Source organism: Salvia splendens, chromosome 16 (assembly GCF_004379255.2).
Source record: "Salvia splendens isolate huo1 chromosome 16, SspV2, whole genome shotgun sequence".
NCBI lineage: Eukaryota > Viridiplantae > Streptophyta > Magnoliopsida > Lamiales > Lamiaceae > Salvia > Salvia splendens.
This window is the reverse complement of record NC_056047.1, coordinates 31880332-31888124: the sequence shown is the minus strand read 5'-3', so window position 1 is coordinate 31888124 and position 7793 is coordinate 31880332. Positions and strand designations below refer to the sequence as shown.

Here is a 7793-nt window from a genome sequence, read left to right as displayed (position 1 = left end):
ATATTCAGCCCACGCTAACCACTTGTTCCATTGCTTGGGTCGCTCGGAGGAGAAACAACGTAAGTATGTTTGCAAACAGCGATTCAAGACCTCCGTCTGGCCGTCCGTCTCGGGGTGGTAGGCCGAACTCATCCGTAATTTCGTTCCCGTTGCCCGGAACAACTCACGCCAGAAAGAACTCGAGAAAACCGGATCACGGTCTGACACAATTGAGCGTGGAATTCCATGAAGTCTCACTACTTCCTTGGTAAATAAGTCGGCCACTTGCTTGGCTGAAAACGGGTGACGAAGGCCCAAGAAATGGGCATACTTTGATAGGCGATCAACCACCACGAAAATGCAGTCCATGCCACCCGATTTAGGTAGTCCCGACAAGAAGTCCATGCTGATATCTTCCCAAACGCGCTCCGGAATGGGTAACGGTACTAGTAGCCCGGCCGGTGCTTGGGTGTCCACCTTATGCTTCTGGCAGGTGGCGCATGCGGCGACGAAATTTGTGATATGCTTCATCATCCCGGGCCAATACACATTCGTCGCGATACGCCTGTATGTGCGATATGCCCCGGCGTGGCCGCCCGTTGGGGTAAGGTGATATTCGGCCAAAAGCTTTGAATCCAAGGCGAGTGAGTGGGCACCACGATACGCCCTTTATAAAGTAAAACGCCGTGGATCAGCTCGTAGTGTAACGGGGCGGGCTTACCTAACGCCAAGTCTGACTTTATTTTCGCCAGTGCCGTGTCTGACCCGATGGAGGCCTGAATCTCGGCCCAATCCGGCCAAGTTGGGCGAGATATTGCGGTGAGTTCGACGGAGTCCTCGTCCCGCCGTGACAATGCGTCGGCCTCGCGATTGAGCTTTCCATCTTTGTACACTATCAAAAATTCATAGCCAAGCAACTTGGCTGCCCAATTCTGCTGCGCCGACGTTGAGAGAGGTTGAGCGAGCAGCTGCCTTAAGCTCCGCTGGTCAGTGTGCACTACGAACAGTCGACCCAGGAGGTACGGGCGCCAATGCTGGATGGCCAAGACCAAAGCCATCAGTTCCTTTTCATACGCCGATTTTGCAAGCCATCGCGTGGACAAGGTCTTGCTGAAATACGCCACCGGTTGTCGATTCTGCATTAGGACTGCCCCCAACCCGCGGCCGGATGCATCGCATTCAATCACGAAGTCTTGTGAGAAATCCGGCATTCGAAGCAGGGGAGCCGTCGTCAAAGCCTTTTTTAGTGCAGTGAAAGCCAACTCCGCATCGGCCGACCAACTCTATGTCTTTTTGGGCGCCTCCTGCCCGGCCATCTTAAGCAAGGAAGTGAGTGGAGCTGCGATCTTGCCGTAATCCCGAATGAATCGTCTGTAATATCCGGTTAGCCCGAGGAAACCCCTCACGCCTTTAAGAGAGGTTGGTTTCGGCCAACGCACCACGGCGGCTACTTTGACCGGATCCATGCTTACACCCTCGGAAGAGACGACGTGGCCTAGGTACTCCACACTTTCACGACCCAAAAGGCATTTCTTAGGATTCACGACGAGGGAATGAGCCTCCAGTACCTCAAAAACTTGTCGAAGGTGGCTAATATGAGCGTCCCAGGAGGTACTATAGACGAGAATATCGTCAAGGAAGACGAGGACGAATTTCTGTAGGAAAGGCCGAAAGATGTCGTTCATGAGGCTCTGAAATGTGGCGGGGGCATTGGTGAGACCGAACGGCATGACAATGAATTCGTAGTGGCCGGAGTGCGTGCGAAATGCTGTTTTGTGCACGTCGGCTGGGGCCACACGAATTTGATGGTAACCGGCCTTGAGATCCAATTTGCTAAACCAACATGACCCATGTAACTCATCCAATAATTCCTGAATAATCGGGATAGGGTACTTATCCGGCGCTGTACGTTTGTTTAGTTCGCGGTAGTCGACGCAAAATAGCCATGAGCCGTCCTTTTTCCGGACGAGGAGGACCGGGCTGGAGTAAGGGCTCGTGCTGGGTTGAATGATGCCAGCGGCGATGTGCTTCCTATACTCTTCCGATGAAATACTCCTGAAGCGTTTGGACACCGGGCGGGAGGACCTGATGGACGAGAAGTGAGAGGGGAAGTTCGAGTCCCCTTTGGAGAATGAGCGTCTCTGCTGACCCGTATAGTTGGTTGGGGCTGACCGCGGAGGGGGCTGGGACGCTAACATGTCGATATCCAAGGCCAGTTCGACGGCTTCCTCATATGACGTACTGGGCTGCCTTCATTTGGTTGGCGGCCTTCATTTGGAGGCGGACTTCAGGGCGGAGGGCTGCCATAAAGAATCTGAGATACTGGTGGCAAGCTATATCCGGTACTTGCGCGAGTCGCGCTTCGAAAGCTGCCACATATTCAGTGAGGGAACCCGTGTGCCGCACGGCTGCAAAAGCCTCATATTCATCCAAAGCTCCGTTTCCCCCGAAGCGCTTCATCAGCTCCCGTGCGAACCGAGCCCAGGACAGGTCTTGAACCCGTTTCCGCAGCAGCTGATACCAGGGAAGGGCGGCGCCCGCTAGGGCCACCATGGCCACGCCCATCCGCTTCTCCGGTGCTGTATCTGAAATCAAGAAATATTGCTCCGCCCTTGCTAGCCACACGAGGGCGTCAGTGCCATCGAAAGTCGGCATAGGGGACGTTGAATTGTTGCCAGCTGAGACCGACTTTGATTCCCGATTTTCAGAGGAAGCGTCGTCCTCCGGTGGTACTTTGGAACCGAGAGTGAGGGATGCGAAACCCGCTCGCATCTCGACTAGCAAGGAGTCGAGTTTTGATTCCAACGCCGTGACTCGCTCATCCGTCTGTTGGCACAGGGATTTGAGCTCCTCGGTAGCCTTCTCCACACCGTCGAGGCGTGAATCGCCCCTTGAGTTCACCATCGTTCACCGCACCAATTGATAGGAGTAAAGGCTGCCGACTGATTCGAGCACGAGAGATGCTCGACGAAATGATTCACTGAACACTTACACACCAACGTTTGATAAAATGCCACAAAGAAATAACACTAACTTTGGAAAAGGAAAACTCTAGGCTTTATTATAAACTGGAATGAGAAATAACAAGAGCAAAAGAACTCCTCACAAAGAGGCCTACGATCTGAAATCGTCCACAAAATGATCTCCCAAAGATGCTTCTAAATGTCCACTAGAGCTCCTATTTATAGACTAATTGGAAATTCAATTAAACAAAGAAAACAAACTTCCTAACTAAGCTGCCGAGATATTTGCGCCCGACCACAACTTCCAAATCTTCCTTGCTATTCTTCCGGATTCGAAGGCCAAACAACCTCCCGACTTCCTCTCTTGTAGACCTGCCACTCCGTATCATACCCATCTCAGAGAAGGATCCCCTGCACTGATGAGACCAAAGGCTTGAATTGCTCTTCGAAAGGACTACAATGAAAAGGAGTTGCAAACCTAAAGTAGTTTCACATTCTAACAGAATCGAGCAGCTTAAATATCAAATATCAAGAATGAAGTATCTAAAGAACAACTCTCTTCAGATGCAGAACCAAAAACTCAAACTGCAAGGGAGTCAGGTAGGTTGATGTACTATTCTCGACTCTCGTCACAGGCACCATTTGATCTTCCCTTTACCATGGTGTTTTTGATGCAGGAGCTACTACTACAAAGGACAACTTCCGGTTACAGGAAAGTAACCGGGTAGTAAACATGGATTTGACGAGGACAAAGGGTATGAAGAAGTCAGCAAAAGTTGACAATCATCAACAATTAGAAGATAGTACGACTAAGAAAAGAAAAGTTAAGGTGAGTTACAATAAAAGTTTTTTGCTAGAATTATAAGGCAACTGTTTACTAAGGTTCGATATGGGATCGATTCTGTTTGATCCCAGCTGCCTTTATTAATGAAAGATGTATCATATATAGACGTTGCAAATAATTTTTTCATGTTGGGATTCTCTTAATTTCCAGATGATTTTCCCCTATGAAGAATTTGTGAAGTACTTTTAGTATGAAACTTTCAACGTGAGTCCTAGAGGACTTCTAAATTGTGGGAATAGGTAAATTATACATCTTGTGCTCTCCTACAAAATGAACACTTGGAAAATACTAATATGTGAAAGCGAGTGCTACAAACTGACAGTCATCTTTATTGTTCTGCAGCTGTTATGCGAATGCTGTATTGCAGTGTCTAACATTCACAAAAGCCACTGATCATTTACCTTCTTCGGCAAACACATTCCAGAGCAGGTACTTTTCCTCAGTATTTTCTTTATCATGAAGTTGCGAAATGAGACTCTTTCCTAATAAGCTGTTGATGTCCTTTCCGTGTGTCAGGATGTGCCAAAGATTGGTGTCTCACCTGTGAGCTTGAGCGGCTTTGAATGATGCTGAGACACAATGGGGGTGTCCTCTATCGCCCGTAAATATTCTTATGCATATTAGAAGTCTTAATGCCCAGATTGGTGATGGAAGTCAGGAAGACGCTCATGAATTTTTAAGGTCTTTTATCATTTAACTAAATTTCTCATATATCCTAACTGCTATAGGTTTTTCAGTTAAAACAACTTCCGCTGTGAAAGAAAAACTTGTGAATTTCCTTTAAACCCCACTTGTCAATGCTGTGCATACTCAGGCTTCTCGTGGCCTCGATGCAAACAATATGTCTCGAGGTTTTGGTGGAGAAAAGGCTGTTGATCTCAGGCTGCAGGATACAATTTTCATACAACATACATTTGGTGGAAGTCTCAGATCGAAGGTGCTTGGCAGAAATTTATTTCTCTAGATGCCCCTTTCCCGTTCGATAACTTGCAGCATCCCTTACAAAATAGGTAAAATGTTTGAGATGTCAACATGAATCTGAGAGGTACGACAAAATGATGGATCTTACGCTAGAGATATTTGGTTGGGTCAAGTCGTTGGAGGATGCACTAACACAGTTTACCAGCTCAGAAGATCTTGACGGGGACAATATGTATAGATGTGCAAGGTATAATAATTTCATCGTCACATTTTTTGAATATAGTACAAATTTTATTAGATGCATCTTACGTGTTATTGTTCGTATAATTGAATAAAAGGTGTGCTACGTACGTCCACGCTCAGAAGGAACTACACATAAAAGAGGCTCCAAATATCCTCACTGTAGTGTTGAAGAGATTTCAGGTATTGTTTATTTCTACCAATGTGCTGGTGTGCATGCATTAAATTTATTCGTTGCACGTCGTTCTAAACTTTATTTTTTCTTAAAATTTAGAAAGGGAGCTATGGCAAGATAAATAAGTGCATAACTTTTCCTGAAATGCTGGATATGATTCCATTCATGACCGGCACGGATGACATTCCCCCCACTCTACATGCTCTATGCTGTCGTTGTCCATCTGGACACATCCAACGCATCGTTCTCTGGTCACTACATCTTGCACCTGAAAGATCTGCAGGGTAACTGGTTCAGGGTTGACGACACTGAGGTAGAAATCAATCCTCATTTGCTCAACATCTGTTCGTCTTCACCACCCTTTGTCACAATCGTTGTCTCTCTATACGTAGGTTCAACCAGTCGAACTGAGTCATGTCATGTCCGAAGGAGCATATATTCTGTTCTACATGAGGTAAGCGTTGAATAGAATGATGATTTCTGAGTGTGATAAGGAAACCGATACGATACCACATTTTTCTGCAGATCGTATCCGCGATGTGGCAAGTCCAGCCAGCATCAGGCGACTTGCAATGGCCTGTCAAAGGGCCAACCACACGACCTCGTTGGAAGGGAGGCAAGTGGGGATAGCAGCAAGGGGGTGCTGATAAGAGAAATCAGAAGCAGGGTGTCGAGTCTGAGTAACTACATGGAGTTCTCGGATGCTATGTCGAGCGACTGGTCCGTGTTCACGAGCTCCGACGACTCGTCGTTCACAAACGGAGAGCACAAGGGACTCGGTAGACCACGGGGACGTGGCGTTCTCATCCATCTTCCAGTCGATGTACCCAGTGGATTCGCCATCGAGGAGGACCGTCTCATGCAGCGTGTTCCCGGGCAGCAATGCCCTTTCAAGTGTAAATTATGGTAGTGAGGAGTGGAAAGGAGTTACTCAAACTTCTTCTGCTGATTGTAGGATATGGTGATGAAGAAGATTCCTAGGAATTTTCATTATCTTCTGAATTTTCTAAAAGTAGCTAGTTTGACAGGATGGATGCCTCATATTTTTGGTTTCCAATATTGGCATGGGGCAGAGGTGGGATATGACTAATTATCAATTAATTCTAACCATGGACATGCAAATTATTTCTTTTTATGGGAAAATATACATATTTCCTTTGCAGGAGAACATGCCATGCCCACTGCTAAAAATGGATATCTGAATGTTGATTAAATCTTGGTTGTGGTTATCAAACTCTTTTTTACCAAATCTTGGTTGGTATGATTATGATACTCCTTCTGTGTCACTAAATGATCAACTTTGCATTTTAAGTTATCCAATTATAAGTGATTGATTTTTATTTTTGGCAAAAAGTAACAATTTATCTCTTTTACTTTATTCTCTATTTTTTGTTTATTTATCTATCTTACTTTTTCCTCTCTAATACTTTATTCTCTCCATTTGACATAATAAATATCATTTTCAAATCTCGTGTCCGAAAGAAACTCCTGACTCTAGCATGTTTGATTGGCATGTTCGCCCTATATAGAAGGCTTTAGAGCATCCACTATAGGCAACGACGGGGCGGACGCCCCGGAGGGGGCGACGATGGCGCGATTGCGGGCGGTCTATAGTGGCAGGGACGTCCGCCCCGGGGCGGACAGAAAAAAGGGGACGGTTGTGGGGCGGTAGAGGGGTCGGTGACAAGGGGGCGAGGCCGGGGCGATGGTGGTGGTGGCGGGGCGATGACGGGTCGATTGCGGGCGATCTATAGTGGGGCGAGGGGGCGATGACGGGTCGATTGCGGGCGACCTATAAATACTACTCCTCCATCATCCATTTTTACTTCATTTTCACACACTTTCCCTTCATTCACTATCTACACTTTCACTCTAAAAAAATGCACAGCGGAGACGACGAATCCCCCGACTCGCACGAATCGGGATATGGCGGCGATCCTTCCCAGCCGTCGGGATATGGCGGCAATCCTTCCCAGCCGTCGGGATATGGCGGCTATCCTTCTCAGCCGTCGGGAGAGTGGGCATATACCAGAACAACCTGCTCCATGCGGAGAGTGGCCGAAGCGAGGCTGACGTGAAAGAACTTTCGATGGAGCAATGCCACACGCTCGGCCATCCGAAGTTCACGATGTGGGAGGAGTTTCAAGTTCTCCAGGATTGCCCGAAATTCAAGGCCATCTGTGCCCAAGAGCAGGCTCCGGCGCCGAAGCGGACAAGACACAACATTGTCGGGGACTACAGCAGCGGCAGCGGCTCGCAATCGTTCGACCTGAACGAAGAGCAAGCCGCAGAGCCCTCTGCTACACACTATAGGCGCGCCCGCCCTCCGGGACAACGTGCCTCTATCCGACGCGCTAGAGAAGTTGGCGGTTCCTCCCGCCGATCGTCGGCAGCGTCTAGATCGCGCACCCCGCAGTCCGCGCCTATACCGCCTTCAAGGGCCCCTTTTGCCAGCGAGGCCTTGAGGAATAACGTATATGTGCAGCTGGCGCACGAATTGAATGATGCCTGCAGCAAATACGAGGCCGCAACCGACCCGTACATCAAGAATATATACTCCGACCTCATACATCGGATCCAGCGCCGCCTGCGCTTAGCTGATGAGGGTCTTGGGGTAGCGGCGACCGGCGGCAGCGAGGGAGACGGAGAAGGCGACGGAGAAGAGGAGGAG

The 7793-nt window shown here is 48.2% G+C and overlaps 1 pseudogene; it reads left to right on the top strand.

Moving 5' to 3' along the window:
* The first annotated feature begins 3131 nt into the window (after window positions 1-3131).
* On the top strand, window positions 3132-6284 carry LOC121770501 (annotated as a pseudogene).
* Window positions 6285-7793: the final 1509 nt, after the last annotated feature.